Below are 15901 nucleotides of genomic sequence, written 5' to 3'. Positions count from 1 at the left end.
GGTATTCGGGGTACAATCAGATTCTCATCGCCCCGGAAGATCAAGAAAAGATGACCTTTACTTGTCCCTACGACACATTCGCATTTTCGAGGATGCCGTTTGGATTGTGTAATGCCCCAGCGACCTTTCAACGATGTATGATGGCAATTTTCACCGACATGGTGGAAGATATATTGGAGGTCTTTATGGATGATTTTAGCGTGGTGGGGGACTCCTTTGAAGAATGCTTGACAAATTTGGATCATGTGTTGGCCCGATGTGAAGATACCTAGTTCTCAATTGGGAAAAATGCCATTTTATGGTAGAAGAGGGTATTGTATTGGGTCATAAGATTTCGAAGAGAGGTATTGAAGTTGACAAAGCCAAGATTGAAGTCATTTCAAGGTTACCTCCCCTACTTCTGTCAAAGGGGTGAGGAGCTTTTTGGGGCACGCGGGTTTCTACCGAAGGTTCATCAAAGATTTCTCTAAGGTAGTTAACCTGTTGTGCAAGTTGTTAGAGAAGGAGGCCAAGTTTGTCTTTGATGAGAAATGCATGGAGGCGTTCGAGCTTCTAAAACACAAGTTGACAACTACCCCTATCATTACCGCACCCAATTGGAGCTTGCCATTTGAGCTCATGTGTGACGCTAGTGATGTTGCGGTAGGGGCGGTCTTGGGCCAAAGGATCAACAAGATGTTCCATCTGGTGTACTACTCAAGCAAGATGATGAATGAAGCTCAAAGAAACTATACAGTCACCGAGAAGGAGTTTCTAGCTATTGTGTTTGCCATGGAAAAGTTCCGACCATACCTTATGGGGGCCAAAGTGATTATCCATACCGATCATATCGGCCTTAGGTATTTGATGACCAAGAAAGATTCAAAAGCAAGGTTGATGAGATGGGTGCTACTTCTTCAAGAGTTTGATCTAGAAATTGTGGACCGGAAAGGAAGTGAAAATCAAGTGGCGGACCACTTGTCCCGCTTGGAGGAAGAGGGGAGGCTTTCTGATGGCCTTGAGATCAATGATGCGTTCCCGGATGAACAACTCCTTGCGGTATCTATGCATGATATGCCATGGTTTGCCGATGTGGTAAATTATCTTGTGACTGGTATAATCCCGTATGAGCTCCCTTCAGGAAGAAGCTCAAGCGTGATAGTTTGGATTATTATTGGGATGAGCCATATTTGTTCAAGATTTGCACTGATGGTGTGATTCCCCGATGTGTCCCGGAAAAAGAACAATTGAGTATTTTGGAGGCTTGTCATTCCTCTCCTTATGGTGGCCATCATGGCGGGGTGAGGACGGCTTCTAAGGTGCTTAGTTGCGGTTTCTATTGGACCTCCTTGTTTAAAGATGCCGGTGATTTTGTCAAGAGATGTGATGAATGCCAACGAGCCGGTAGGATTTCTAAAAAGGATGAGATGCCTCTCAACACAATTCTAGAGGTGGACATTTTTTATGTGTGGGGTATCGACTTTATGGGGCCGTTCTGAGTTCTTGTGGGAACACCTATATCTTGGTAGCAGTTGATTATGTGTCGAAATGGGTTGAAGCCGTAGCTTTGCCCAACAATGAAGCTCGAAGTGTGGTGGCGTTCTTGAAAAAGAGTATCTTCACAAGGTTTGGCACTCCACGTGCTATCATTAGTGATGGTGGTTCTCATTTTTGCAACCGGGCTTTTGATTCATTGCTTGCCAAGTATGGTGTAAATCACAAGGTGACCACTCCTTATCATCCTCAAGCGAGTGGCCAAGTTGAGGTTTCCAACCGAGAGATCAAGAGTATTTTGTCCAAAATTGTCAATGCCAATAGGACCGATTGGTCGAAGAAACTAGATGATGTTCTTTGGGCCTATCGGACAGCTTGCAAGACCCCGATTGGTATGTCTCCGTACCGGTTGGTGTTTGGGAAAGCTTGTCATCTTCCGGTGGAATTGGAGCATAAGGCAATGTGGGCCTTGAGAAAATTGAACTTAGAATGGGATGTCACTGCAAATCTCCGGGTTGAGCAACTTAATGAGCTAGAAGAGTTTAGATTTCATGCCTACTCCAGCGCGTCCTTGTACAAGGACAAGATGAAGTACCTTCATGATAAGTATGCCCGAGGGAAGGAATTCAAAGTTGGTGACATGGTTCTTCTTTTCAACTCCCGGTTGAGGTTATTCCCGGGAAAGCTTAAGTCTAAGTGGAGTGGTCCATTTGAAGTTGTTGGTGTAACCCCATTTGGAGCTATTGATCTCAAAAACAAAAATGGTGAAGTTTTCCGGGTCAATGGGCATCGTGTCAAGCATTACTTGATGATACCCCTGTGGTGGAACTCATTCATTTGAAGTGACTTTGATGGTAACATGCGTCGTGCCGCGACGTTAAATCAGGCGCTTCTTGGGAGGCAACCCGTGTCTTTTTTTTTTCTTTCTTTTTTGATTTCTGTTGTAGATTAGGATTTTTGAGCTAATGGTTTGTGAGATGTTGCAAGAATTGTGATTGAACCAGTGCAAAACAACTGTGCAAAAAGTGCACAGTCTCTGAATAGTGACCGTGCGGCCGCAATCCCACTTTGTGCGGTCCGCACCGGACAAAGAAAATATTGCCAAGTCTCTGAACTGTGTTCACACGGCCGCGTCCCACTTTGTGCGGCCCGCGTGGTTCTCATGCGGCCGCAACCCGTCTCATGCGGTCCGCGCTCCTTCGCTGCAACTACAGGTAAATGGTAAAGTCCCAGTGCGGCCCGCACCCCCTAATTATGCGACTGCACTGGACGGTAAGTGATGGCCCCACTGTGTTTCCTATAAATAAACCATTAGGATCTTCATTAGAACGTTTCGCCAAAATTAACCCCTAAGCCCTAAAAGTTACTGTTCACATTCAGAGACCCCTCTCAGTGTTAAAAAGGGGATTCAAAGAAAACAAAAGTGAAAAAGGGTGTGGAAAAAGTAGAAAAAGGAGAAATGTGTTGAATTGCATAAGAAAGGGTGACAATGTGTCTCTCTAACCCCTTGAAAAAGAAGTGAATACTCAAATGAGTCAAGAAAGTGTGCCAAAATGAATCAAAAGAAGTGCTTAAGGGAAGATTGAACCCACTTGAACAAAAATATGTCCTACCCTTACCCAAAAGCCTTCACAATGACTCCACAAAAGCCCTACATGATTTTGAGTTGAAGGGAACCTACATTAGTGGATACTTACATAAGGGGCAAGCATATGGTACTTAGAGCCGGACTTGTGGCCTCTTCCTTGAGAGAGATGAGTGAAAATCCATCAACCTCGGTTTATGTGTCAATACTTTAAAAAGTGAGGTTCACTTAGGGAGAGTTGAGGATGTGTGAGTTTGGGTTCCACAATGGCCAAAGTAATTGAGAAAAGTTCTTTGATGAAATGTGTCAACTCTTGATGCTCTTATGTCACACTCGATCCACAAGTTTTCAAAGTTTAAATGTGTTAATGATGCATTTGCATTGAGGGCAATTGTTAGTCCCAATTGATGCTTGTTGATGTTACTTTAGGATAAGCTGAAATTGCTTGGGTGTTGCCTTTGAGGGGTGGGTCTTATTTTGTTTGCTTGAGGACAAGCAAAAGTTTAAGTTTGGGGAGTTGATAAGTAGGATTTTAACATGTTTTATACCCATAGTTGCCTGCGCTTTGAGTGTAATTTGCTACAAAATAGTCCCAAAATGCTTACAGATTGCGCTTGATTGCAGGTTTGAGCTATAAAGTGACAAATCGTCAAAGATCGGCTCTAATCAGAGTGAAAGCTGCTAAAGTGTCAAAGATCATTAAAGTAAGGACATTCAGAACTTCATGCGGCCCGCGTCTCACTCATGTGGCCGCACAATCTTGCTATGCGGTCACGTCAAAAAAAGTTCAGAGAGTATCATATTCCAGAAGAAAACCACGCGGCCACGTCCCACTTCGTGCGGCCCGCGTCCCTCTCCATGCGGCCGCACTCTATGGTCACGTGGTCCGCGTCCAAGAAGTTCAGAGAAGCTGCCAAACTATTCATGTGGTCACACAACAACTTTGTGCGGTCTGCGTCAGTCTTCATGCGGCCGCATTCCATCTTTGTGCGGTCCACATCACCATCTTCAGAGAGCAAGATTCAGAGGTCAAGCAACCCAGTGCGGCCGCGTGCCAACTTTGTGCGGTCCGCACTAACCCCGCAGGGGCATTTTTGTCCAGTTTTTTCAGCCCACTATAAATAGAACATTTTACCATTTTTAGGGGAGTTTTTACATCTAATAGCTGCTGTACTCGTGAGACTTATGTTTTGGCCTATCTTGGGCATTTTTAGCTTAATTTCATCATAGATTATTGTAGTTTAACATTAGCAATTAATTAATATAGTTGTTTCATCTTCTATTTCTTCAGTTTCTTCTTTAATTATGTCTAGCTAAATCCATTAGCTAGGGTTGTGGCTCAACCCTAGTATGGGTAATTAATGACTGTTGCTTCTTAATGATAAATTGATATCGGGTGTTTGTTATTTGGCTTAATTTTATGGTTTAATTAAGGATTGATGGTTGCAAACATTGATTCTAGATTAGTGGGTCTTGACTCTTCTTGAGAAAGAGAGTCTATGATCCCAAAGTTGACCCAACAAGGAATTGGGGTGGACCCATGAGAAATGGTAGTCCCAATTAACGGGTTAAACCTCAAGAGAGTAATCACCCTACTTGAACCCTAGTTGCTTGGTCTAATTGGCCTACCCAATTGGTCTCGAGAGAGTCAATTGGGCAAAATCTCTCTCACTATATAGTTGTGCAACGGTTATAACATTGATCCCAACTCTATCAATCTATTATTAGTAGTCTCTACCCGTTAGTTAACCACCTAGGTGATGCCACGACCCTAGTGCCTTCCTCTATATTAATCACAACTTAGAACATACCCCTTTAGCATAAAATAGCCTAAATTTGTAGTTGATAATAGTAGTTATTAAACAAAACCCCCAAAAACTTTTAGAAGTACAATTAGGAGCAAACACGCATTCCTAGTCTGAACAAATACGCAACTCCATTCCAAGCTCCATGTGGAAATTGACCCCGATACCACTATTCGGGTAAAGTCTTAGCGCCCGCTCTTCCTACCGTTGTGTGAGGTTGAGTTTGCTGCGATCAGCTGCCATAGTATTTCGATCTGCAGCACATTGAATCCCCGTTCTCATTTATTTCCTGGCTATTTTCTTTCCCACAAACAATTGTGTTTATATATTCAGACTTGTACCTATTTAGTAGTTGCTCGTGTACTTGTGTCACCTAGTTCTTAGGGGCTTTACTATTTTAGTCGTGTTTAGACCATGTCATACTTGTATCAGATATTTTACTTTTTGAGATTATTCCTGCTTTATTTATGATATAATTATGTTAATTAAAGGAAATTGAACCTTATTCTGTTAACTAGGAGTTGGCTTGCTTAGAAAGTACGGCTTTGTGCTATCACGGTCTGAGGTAAAATTTTGGATCGTAACAAGTTGGTATCAAAGATCTAGGTTCATATAGGTCTCATGAGTCACGAGAAAGCTTAGTAGAAACTTGTAGACCGGTACAGACATCTCTGTACTTATCTCCGAGGGGCTACATGATGTTAGGAAATTTCACTTTCTTGATTCCTTATCGTGTGACGTTACTAGTTGTGATTTAGTGATTTGTGGTAATGTTGCGCCTGTGGTGTAGGATGTTTCTCCTCGGTGTTGAGGGCTGGGTACTATCATCACTTTGTGGATGGGTTTCTATCTATAGCCTCCCTAGTGTTGGTGTTACCCACAAGTTTGCGGCCTTTCACAGTTATTATGATGCTTCACATGTTCGTTTTGGCACGGTGTTAGCGAAGAGTGGTAGAGAGATTGCTTACATGTCTTGGCTGTTGAAGCCCTATGAAAGGAACTATCTGGTTCACGATTTGGAGTTTGGCATTTGTTCCGACAGAGGGAAGGCATTTGGCTATGAAAGTTCTTGGGATATGGAATTGTGAGATTGAGCATTTATAAAAATAGTGGAGTTCTAGCTTGTAGGGTTGCAGTTATCATTGTTTGTCAGTGTGATGATCTACAGTTGCATGTCCTTAGGGACACAATGTGCGGGGTGGTGCTAAGGAGGTGGTCTTTAGTATGTCAGTGATTTTCGATCTTAGGGTCAGATTTGTGTTTGTATAGCTAATGGTTCGATAGTGATGACCCTTGAGGAAGTTCTTAGTGATGTAATTTTGTCCCTACATATGTTGTAGAGACGTATCATGATTCAACGCAACATTATGGGCATCGAGGATGAATAAAGGCATTATTAGGTATGTCTAGTGGTGTTTGATTGTTATTGGGTCAAGTATGATCAATAGGGATTGGGAGGTTTGCTTCGGAAGATAGATATACCCCATGGAAGTGCAAATGTATCGTTATGGACTTTGTGGAAGGTTAGCCACATGCTTTGAGGAAGGTTGGTGCGATTTGGGGTTATTGTGGGTAAATTATTAAGTCTGTGCATTTTATTTGGTGATAAATACTTACATTTTGGAGGGTTTAAATTCGATAAGAGGAGTTACTTAAGCTACAAAGGGAATGTGAATAATTGATTATCATCTTGGTGTTATACGGTCTTGAGTTTTCAATGTGTTGATGGATCTTTCGGTTGTATTGGTGGAATAAAACAGATTTTTGCGGCCTATTTATGAGTGTATGCTCAAAATGATTCATTGGTTACATAGTGGTGGTTCTCTTGGCAAGGTCATAGAAATAATCGAGGTTAGGCGGGTAGACTATTTCATGTGAGAAGATTTGAAGTGATACAATTTCTTATGAGGTTGCTATAAAGAGTTTTACCTTTTATTCAATTGGATGTATATACTACGACGAGGGTCTAGATCGCTTGGGGTATATGGAATGAGTATCACGAGGTTGAGTATGCATTTGAGCGGACGATGTGGGATGTGTTATTGTCAATGCAACTTTGGCTTATGAGAAATTCAACTAAGCAACAATGTGAGGTCATGGTAATTAAAGAGGAACAATCATTGTGAGTTCTCAGGTTATGTGATTGTGTCTTGAGGCCAAGTGGGGGAGCCTATAATTGATGTTTGGATCATATGGTCATGTATGGTTGTATTCTTAGATTTCAGTGCGCTTGTGGATTAGTTATGGCTTGAGAAGGATGATTTTGAGATTGATTTGGGTAAGAAATTTGCTGGACGCTTGTTATATTTCACCTGATTGTTATATGTAGGTTGTGGAATGACTCATGTTGGATAGTCTATGGTGGATGTGATTTGTAAAGGGAAAGGATTTGCTCAATTGTTCTCTGGAATATTCATGTGTTGGCGGAGCACTAATTGTTCGGCATGTTGGGCTATGTAGTCGGGGCTAGGACTGGGGGGGGTGACTTTGGAGGATGGTTTTAGTGGGTTCAAGGTTTAAGATGTGGTACCTAGGGATTTTTAGATTCATCATATGGTGAGGAGTTGCGATTGACGTCGAATTGTGAAAGAGACTTGGGGTAATCCTGTAACATTACCGGTTCTTTGAGGCAGTGTTCTAGAGATGGAAGAAACAACTTCAGATTCTTAGAAGATCTCTTTAGAGAAAACATTTCGGTCTGAGGTATTATTGGGTGTATAAAAGGGAATATAGTGGCTTACGAGTCTTAGAAGGATGAGATTTCATGTTGGGGTCACTTGGGATGAGTTTTGATTGAGGTCTATAGTGTACTAGGGAAAAGGAAAGTGTTGGCGTGGAGGTGGGTCATGGGTAATCAGAAGAATTTAGGTTCATTTAACAGTGACTTGGTTCAACATTGTAGTAGAGGTGATAGGTTCCGTTGGTATAATGAGGCTTTGCAGATGTTTGTGGCAATACCTTTCGAGCTGGGAAATCTGTGTGACTTGGCTTATTTAGAGAGATTCAGTTATGATGGCTTGTTTATGTGCAAATGGATTCCGAAGAGTGGTGATGATTTGACCATGATTTCAGGTTGATGTATTCGACGAATATAGGGAGGTTGTTGTGCATTGTGATTTTCCTTCTGAACTGAGTTAAGTGGAAGATTTATGATTGATATAGTGTGTATCATACTTGTGATTTAGGATTGATAATAGGGTTCTCGAATTTTGTGTTGTGGTATGAAAGATGCAGTGAGTCGTGTGGGATTGAGATGGAATGAATAAGGTTGCAGTTCAGCTTTGGTAGGTATGCCATGAGTTCTAGAAAGCATAGAGGACTTCATATTTTAAGAGTATACTAGCACTATATTGTATCGCTGAAGGAGAACATCTGTTGTAGGAGACACATCGTAGAGTGATTTGCGGAGGCTTGAATAGCACTTCAAAGATCGTGTGCGTGGTAAGCGTGAATGTCCATATTTTTGCTACATGGTGCAGAAGGTTCATGGGGGTATTTCTTATGAGGTAATTGTGCATACTTGTTATATAAGTCATTTAAGTGGGAGAAATAGAGATCATGCATAGATATTTGTATTCTCATGGTTTAGAGATTGGATCCTTGTGGGGCAGCTTATTCTATTGGTGGCAGACTCTGGAAGTATATGCACGGCTAGATAGCTAATGGTATATGTCATTGGTGAGGTCATTATGGGTTATGGGGAGTTATCTACCTATTTTGGGATGATCTGAATCGGTTTGGGTGCTTATTGGTAGGTCTAATGAGGATGAGTATTCTATATTGGATGGGATTTGCCTACTCAATCCAGCTTTTTTTCTATGGGTGTGTTATCGGGCTAAATGGATGTTATTCTTGCCTTGATCTATTTCGTGTGTTACTCCCGTATGATATGATGGGTTGTGATGTTTCACGACCCAAAATTCCAACCTGTCGTGATGACGCCTAATACACTTTCTAGGCAAGCCGATAATTACATAACAACTAATTATTTGAATAAAACATGTTTTAATAAACTCAACATCGGAAATCTAATAAATATTTGATGCAAATAGTTGAAATACTACTACAATCACCCCAAAATCTGGTGTCAACGAGCACATGAGCACTACTAAGTATCAACATAAACCAAAACTCTAGTACAACTATCTGAGTAATAGAACAGTATTGAAGAAAATTAAAAGAAAGAGAGTCAAGGTCTGGGGACGTCATAACAGCTACCTCGAAGTCTCCCAAGCAGTTACTAGCACAGATCTAGCAATCACCATGTACAGATGTACCTGGATCTGCACACGAAGTGTAGAGTGTAGTATAAGTACAACCGATCCCATGTACTCAATAAGTAACAAAACTAATCTTAGGCTGAAAGTAGTGACGGGCTCAGAAGTAGACAATCAGAGTCCAATATAATGACAACACGAATTAAATGATTATAGAAACAATAAACAATTCAGATAAATTATCATAATCAGCTCGTTCATGTTACAAAAATTTAGACATGCTTTCAAGTTCAATAATTAAAGCCCAACACTGATAGGAACATGTAAATTACAGCTAGCATGAGGAATGGTACATCTCTATAGCTACATGTCAGATATGCATGTCAAATGAATGATTTCACCCAAGTAATCACACTTTCAAAAAATGCTCAAATGACTGCCAAATGCCCATATAACTCACACACAATCACTCAACACTGTAGAGGTGCCTGGCATAAATGCCCTTTACCAAAGCACGTGGATATATATCATTGTGCCAGCTCTCACTACTGGCATGTCAGACTCCGGAGGAGCGAATCCTGCCCAAGCACTAATATAAAGCCTATAAGGCTTGATGCGACGTGCAGCCGATCGATATAATAATCATAACGCCAATATAGCATGTTGCGGTGTGCAATCCGATCCACAGTAACACTCATAACTCGGCTCTTAGGGCCACCTCAGTCATCAATCTCTCAAGTCTCAAGGGCTTACAAATCTTGTACCCCTCAGCCCAAACAATAATAACATGTGATGCAATAGTGCATGATAGCAAAGACTGAGATATGATATGCAAATTAAGAATCATGACTGAGTATATAATTATAGTTAAAGGAGATAATTCAAAACAACAAAAATAACCTCATTAGGTCTCAATCGAGTAAGTACTTAGCCTAAACACGATTTCTAATAGGAATCACATTCAATTACTCTAACAGGTAAGGATTTCATGGATAGGACAAGACTTGATAACAACATAGTACAAAAGAATCAATCGGATTATGATTACAATGGTGCACACCCACACGTCTGTCACTATCTCGACCCCAAATACCCGGTCGTGATAGCGCCTATCACATTACTAGGCAAGCCTACCCAAACATCGATCATAACCCTTTTTTTTAATAAACCATTTTCTAACACGGGTTTAAATACCAATTTTTTCATAATAAGTGTTTAAAAGAATTAAAATGTGCGAAAATCAATAAAATATAAGACAACACAACCCAAACATCTGGTGTCACGAGTCTAGAGCCTCTAATATATACAAACCTGACTATCTGATACAAAACAAGTCTAAAATGCGGAAAAATAAGGATAGAGGAAGATAGTAGGGCTGCGGACGCCATACAACTACCTTGCAATATCCGGCAAACTCTGGATAAGCTGAGGACCCTCACTCTACCGCTCGGGCACCTGGATCTGCACACATGGTGTAGGGAGTAACGTGAGTATGCCAACTCAGTAAGTAACTAAAGTAAATAAGGTCTGAAAGCAGTGACGAGCAGTTAAAAATCATATAAATGAATAAATAACGGGATAATAGATCAAACTCCACAGTTTAAAACCAGTTTCGTCATAAAATCATCAATTTCAGTTTAAATACTTGAAGTCAAATACTTAGCAATTTTTCAACAGAGACTTATTTTAAAAGCAGAGTTCAATCAATGGAAATATCATAACTGGGTCCCTCGGGCAAGGTATCACTCAGAATATGGCCTCTCGGGCAGTCTCTCAGTCACTCGTGACTCAACTCTCAGCACTCAAGCTCATTAACAACTCATAATGATAATAATCATAGTAACTACTGCGGCATGTAGCCCGATCCATAGTTTATAGTCGACTACACTCACTGGAGGTGTACAGACTCTGGAGGGGCTCCTACAGCCCAAGCGTCATATCGCTGAGGCGCGCAACCTGATCCAATATATATATATATATATATATATATATATATATATATATATATATATATATTATTGCAACGTGCAGCCCGATCCATATAAGTATCGCTGCAGCGTGCATCCTGATCCATATTTCATACATATATAAATATCCTCACCATTAGGTTCTCAACCTCTCTCAGTCATTAACCTCACAGCCTCTCGGGCACAACAGTAGAAATTAGGGAACTCAATCCAAACAGTCCTCACATTTAAAAGTAGAGTGATAAAACTAGTTTTAAACAATAAACAGGTAACACATGACTGAGGATATGCTTTCAACAAGTAGAGTGAGGAAAAACAGTAAAAATGCCCCTAAGGGCCTCAACAGGTCGGCACAAGGCCCCAAACATGGCATACCGCCCATAATATAGTATGAATGCCTCAAGTATGGAATATCATAAGGTTCCAAATCAAATACGCGACTTAATAGTCGCTATGGACGGACCAAGTCACAATCCCTACCGGTGCACGCCCACACGCTCGTCACCTAGCATGTGCGTCACCGCATTTATCAAAGACAAGTCTAATACCGGGGTTTTGTACCCTCAGTTCCAGATTTGCAATGGTTACTTACCTCAAACCAGTGAAAATACTACTCCGCGATGCCTTTGCCCCTTGAATGGGGCCTCCACTCGCGTCGAATCTATCCAAAATTCGAATCACGGCGTCAAAATATGCTAAGGGAACGAATCCCAAGCAAAAATAATCAATATACAACACAAATCCCGAAATTACCAAAACCCGACCCCCGGGCCCACGTCTTGGAATTTGATAAAATTCATATCAATGGATTCCTTATCTCCCCACAAGTACATATATATCAAAAGTACAAAAATCCGACCACAATAGGTCCCTCAAATCCTCAAGTCTAGGTCTCTAATACCAAGCCCTAGTTTCCCCAATTTTAACCCTTAAAATCCATTAATTATAGCTCTAATCCACGAAATAATACAATAGAAACGAGTTTTAGGTCTAAAATCCTTACCTCGATGAAGTTCCCTTGAAATCCCTCTTCAAAATCATCCAAAAAGCTCCAAAGCCGACTTAGAAATGGTGAAATAGCTCAAAAATCGCGAAGGAACAACTTATACCTTCTGGCCCAGGCATTTTCGTATATTCGGCCATATACACGCTTCTGCGGTACCGCATTTGCGGCCAAAGAACTGTTTTTGTGGTTTTTCATTAACTCAGCCCCGATCCGCATCTGCGATGCATAAGCCGTACCTGTGCCATCGCAGGTGCGGTCAACTAATCGCTTCTATGGTCTCCTGCCTCCCTAGCTTCATTCCGCTTCTACAGCTCCCTTCCACGCATCTGCGAGATTGCACCTGCGGTCTCCAATCTCAAACTCCCCGTCAACCATCCGAAATCACCCCGAGGCCCCCTAGGACCTCCACCAAAAGTACCAACATATCCCAAAACCTTATTTAAACTTACACCAATCTTCAAAACACCTCAAACAACACTAAATCAATCAAAACACATCGGATTCAAGCCTAAGTTTCTAAAATCTTCTAAATTACGCTTTTGATAAAAAACCTAACCAAACCACGTCCGAATGACTTGACATTTTACACACACATCCCAAATGACACAACACAACTATTACAACTCTCGGAATTCCATTCTGACCCCTATATCAAAATCTCACCTATCAACCGGAGATCGCCAAAAATCCAATTTCGCCAATTCAAGCCTAAATCTACTCCATACCTCCAAACCTCAATCCGATCATGCTCCTAAGTCCCAAATCACCTCTCGAAGCTATCCGAATCATCGAAACTCACACCCCAGCCCTCTAACACATAAGTCAACATCCAGTTGACTTTTCCAACTTAAACTTCCTCAAAAGAGACTAAGTGTCTCAAACCTTACCAAATCCTTTCCGAACCCGAGCCAATCAACCCGATCATATATAGAACCATTAGACAAACAATAAAAAGCAAAAATGGGGGAAACGGAGCGGTAACTCATGAGATGACTGGCCGGGTTGTCACAGTCACCTAGCATGTGCGTCACCCCAACGCAACACAAATAACACATTTTCTAGGGATAAATACCATCAATTCCAAGTTTAGAAACATTACTTACCTCAAAGCATGCAAATCAATGCTCCAACAAACCCTTCCCACGCGTATCTGATGTCGCCCAAACTCACACCACAAATATAGGTTGTGAGGCGGTCGAAGCAATAATAAAAACCCAACACAAGTCGGGGTCGAATCCATAGGGAGTTAGATTTTGGATGAGGTATACACCTAGTGTGAATGTATGATGTTCCTTAAATTACAATTGTACATTCTCAATTGTTGTTTCTACTTCTACTTTTAAGCTATTGATTGTAATTGTAGAGCTAAGAGACAATATTTTTTGCTTTGGTTGTTTTTCAAGTTATGAAAGATCTAGGGTTATAACTTCCACCTAGATGGATACCTAACAGGTTGAGAGCTTTAGGGAATGTTTGGTTGATCGGGATACAATATAGCAATCACACACGATTACTCACTCTATACCTCTCGGTAGCTTGAGTGAGTTTGCCCAATTTGACTTTCTCAAGTCAAATGAGTATTTCACAAAACAAGTGATATATGCTCAAGTCGGATCTTACTATCTCTAGATTTAACCCTTTAATTGGGGCTATCAATTTCTTGATCTCACGCCAATTTTTTGTTTGCCAAGTTTTCCTAGACTTGTCTCTCTTTCTAAAGTAGAGACTAAGTAAATTATGCATGAATCAATATTTGCAATCATTAATTCTCAAATTCAAGCAAGAACTAGGCTAAATATCATATACCCAATCATAAATAAGCCCTAAATCAATCACCCATTAAGTATCCATACTAGGGTTGGGTCAAAACCCTAGCTATGGGTTTAGCTACTCAAGAAAAATGTAGAGATTTAAGAAAAAACTAAGATAGAATTCATAATACTTGATTAAGGAAAGAAAATCTAATGCTTAAAAGCTAATCTAGTACAATGTTACCCAATACAGTAAATAAAAAGGGCTCAGATGCTCTCCAAAAACAAAACTTGACCTAAAAATGACAAAAAGTTCTATTTATACTAAGCTGAAAATATCTGACAAAATTGCCCCTACGGAGATTGTGCGGCCGCATAATTCTGTGTGCGGTCCGCATGTTGAGGTTGACTGGTTAATTGGGATTTTTGCAGTCACATAAAATTGGATTGTGGCCGCACTTCATTTAATTGTGTGGACCGCACATTTCTGGGTGAGGCCGCACACTTGAACTTAAACTGGAGCTGGCCTTTAGTATGCGGACCGTACATTTATGAATGTGGTCGCATTTTGGCCTCCTGCAGCCGCACAATAATAGTGCAGTCCACACAACTTCAATATTCCAAAAACATGGCTCTCTGATTCTCCTCTTCTGCGGAGCGCCCAATTATTGTGCGCACAATAATGGTGCGGACCCCACTTCTTAATGGCCAAAAAATACAACTCCCTGAACTTGATCTTCTGCAGCCGTACTAGAATTATGCGGTCCGCATTTTGCATGGGAATTCTGTCAGAGGCTTCATTATGTTCTGCGGCCGCACTTAATATTGTGCGGTCCGCATTGTGCCCTTTTTGCCCATTTTCGGTCCTTGTCCAAAATTACTCCTTCTTGAGTTGATTTTCATTTCTTTGGCTTATATTCCAACACTCCTGCAAGAAAGCACATTTCATTAGTCTTCGGGAATACCTTTAAGCAATTTTGAGCTAAAACAAAAGTAAACGAGTGCAAATAAGTAGTCAAAATCCCTACTTATCAACTCCCCCAAACTTAAGCTTTTGCTTTTCCTCGAGCAAATAAGGTAATTCCCACATCCACAAGACAAGAACTATTTTTGCTGGCCTAAAGTGAATCAATCACACATCAATTGGGGACCAACAATTACCTACAACACGTATGAATTATCAACAATGCAATGATTTGACTTTTTGAGTACAATAGTTCTAATGTGATACTAGAGCATCAAGAGTTGACTTTATTCATCAAGGAATTCATCAAGGAAGCTCGCTCTTTCATGTAGGTCATTGTGGATCCCAAACTCCTCCTCCTTTACTCTCCATTAGCAAATCTCACTTTAGAATGTAACACTCAATTCAAGGATAGTGAAAAGTTCGCTCATCTCTCTCAAAAGAATGTCACAAGTATGACAAGTACCATATTCTTGCCCCTCATGTAAATCACCACTAACGTAAGCTCACTATAAGCTTACTCAACTTGAAATCATGTAGGGCTTTTTCGGATGTAATGAAGGCTTTTTGGATCAAGGTAGGACTTGATGGAATAGAAAGGGTTCATCTTTCTTAAGCACTCCATTTTCTCTTTTCGGCTCACATTTTGTCAACTCTTTGAGTCAATTTCTATCTCCTCGGGGGAACTAGAGAGACATAACGTCACTCTTTATTGGTCATGATATTCATTTTTCTCCTTTTCTATTTACTCCATGCCTTTCATCCTTGTTTTCTTTGAATCCTTTCAACTTTTTACTTTATTCACTTTCTTTTTGGCATTTTTCTTTTTGTTCTTTCTTTCTTTTCTTTGCCTTCCCTTTTCTTCATTTATTTCTCTTCTTTGTACCTTTATAACACTTTAAAACTTCTTGTCTCTCCCCCAAACTTATGTTTTTGACAATTGTTTCTCAAGACTGCTAAGGAAAGATCAGGTGCCAAGAGAGAGTCATTACAAAACGAAAAAAGACTTGTAACGTGGTTATTGAAAGAAAAGGCTTAGGCTCGAATAGGTTGACTAGGGATATCACAATGGTAGGCTATGGAAGATTTCAAATTTCAAATTGGATCAAGAAGAGCCTAAAATCATTTCTCGA

This window comes from Nicotiana sylvestris, chromosome 8 (assembly GCF_000393655.2).
Source record: "Nicotiana sylvestris chromosome 8, ASM39365v2, whole genome shotgun sequence".
NCBI lineage: Eukaryota > Viridiplantae > Streptophyta > Magnoliopsida > Solanales > Solanaceae > Nicotiana > Nicotiana sylvestris.
The sequence above is the reverse complement of the archived record's forward strand: the minus strand, read 5'-3'. Positions refer to the sequence as shown.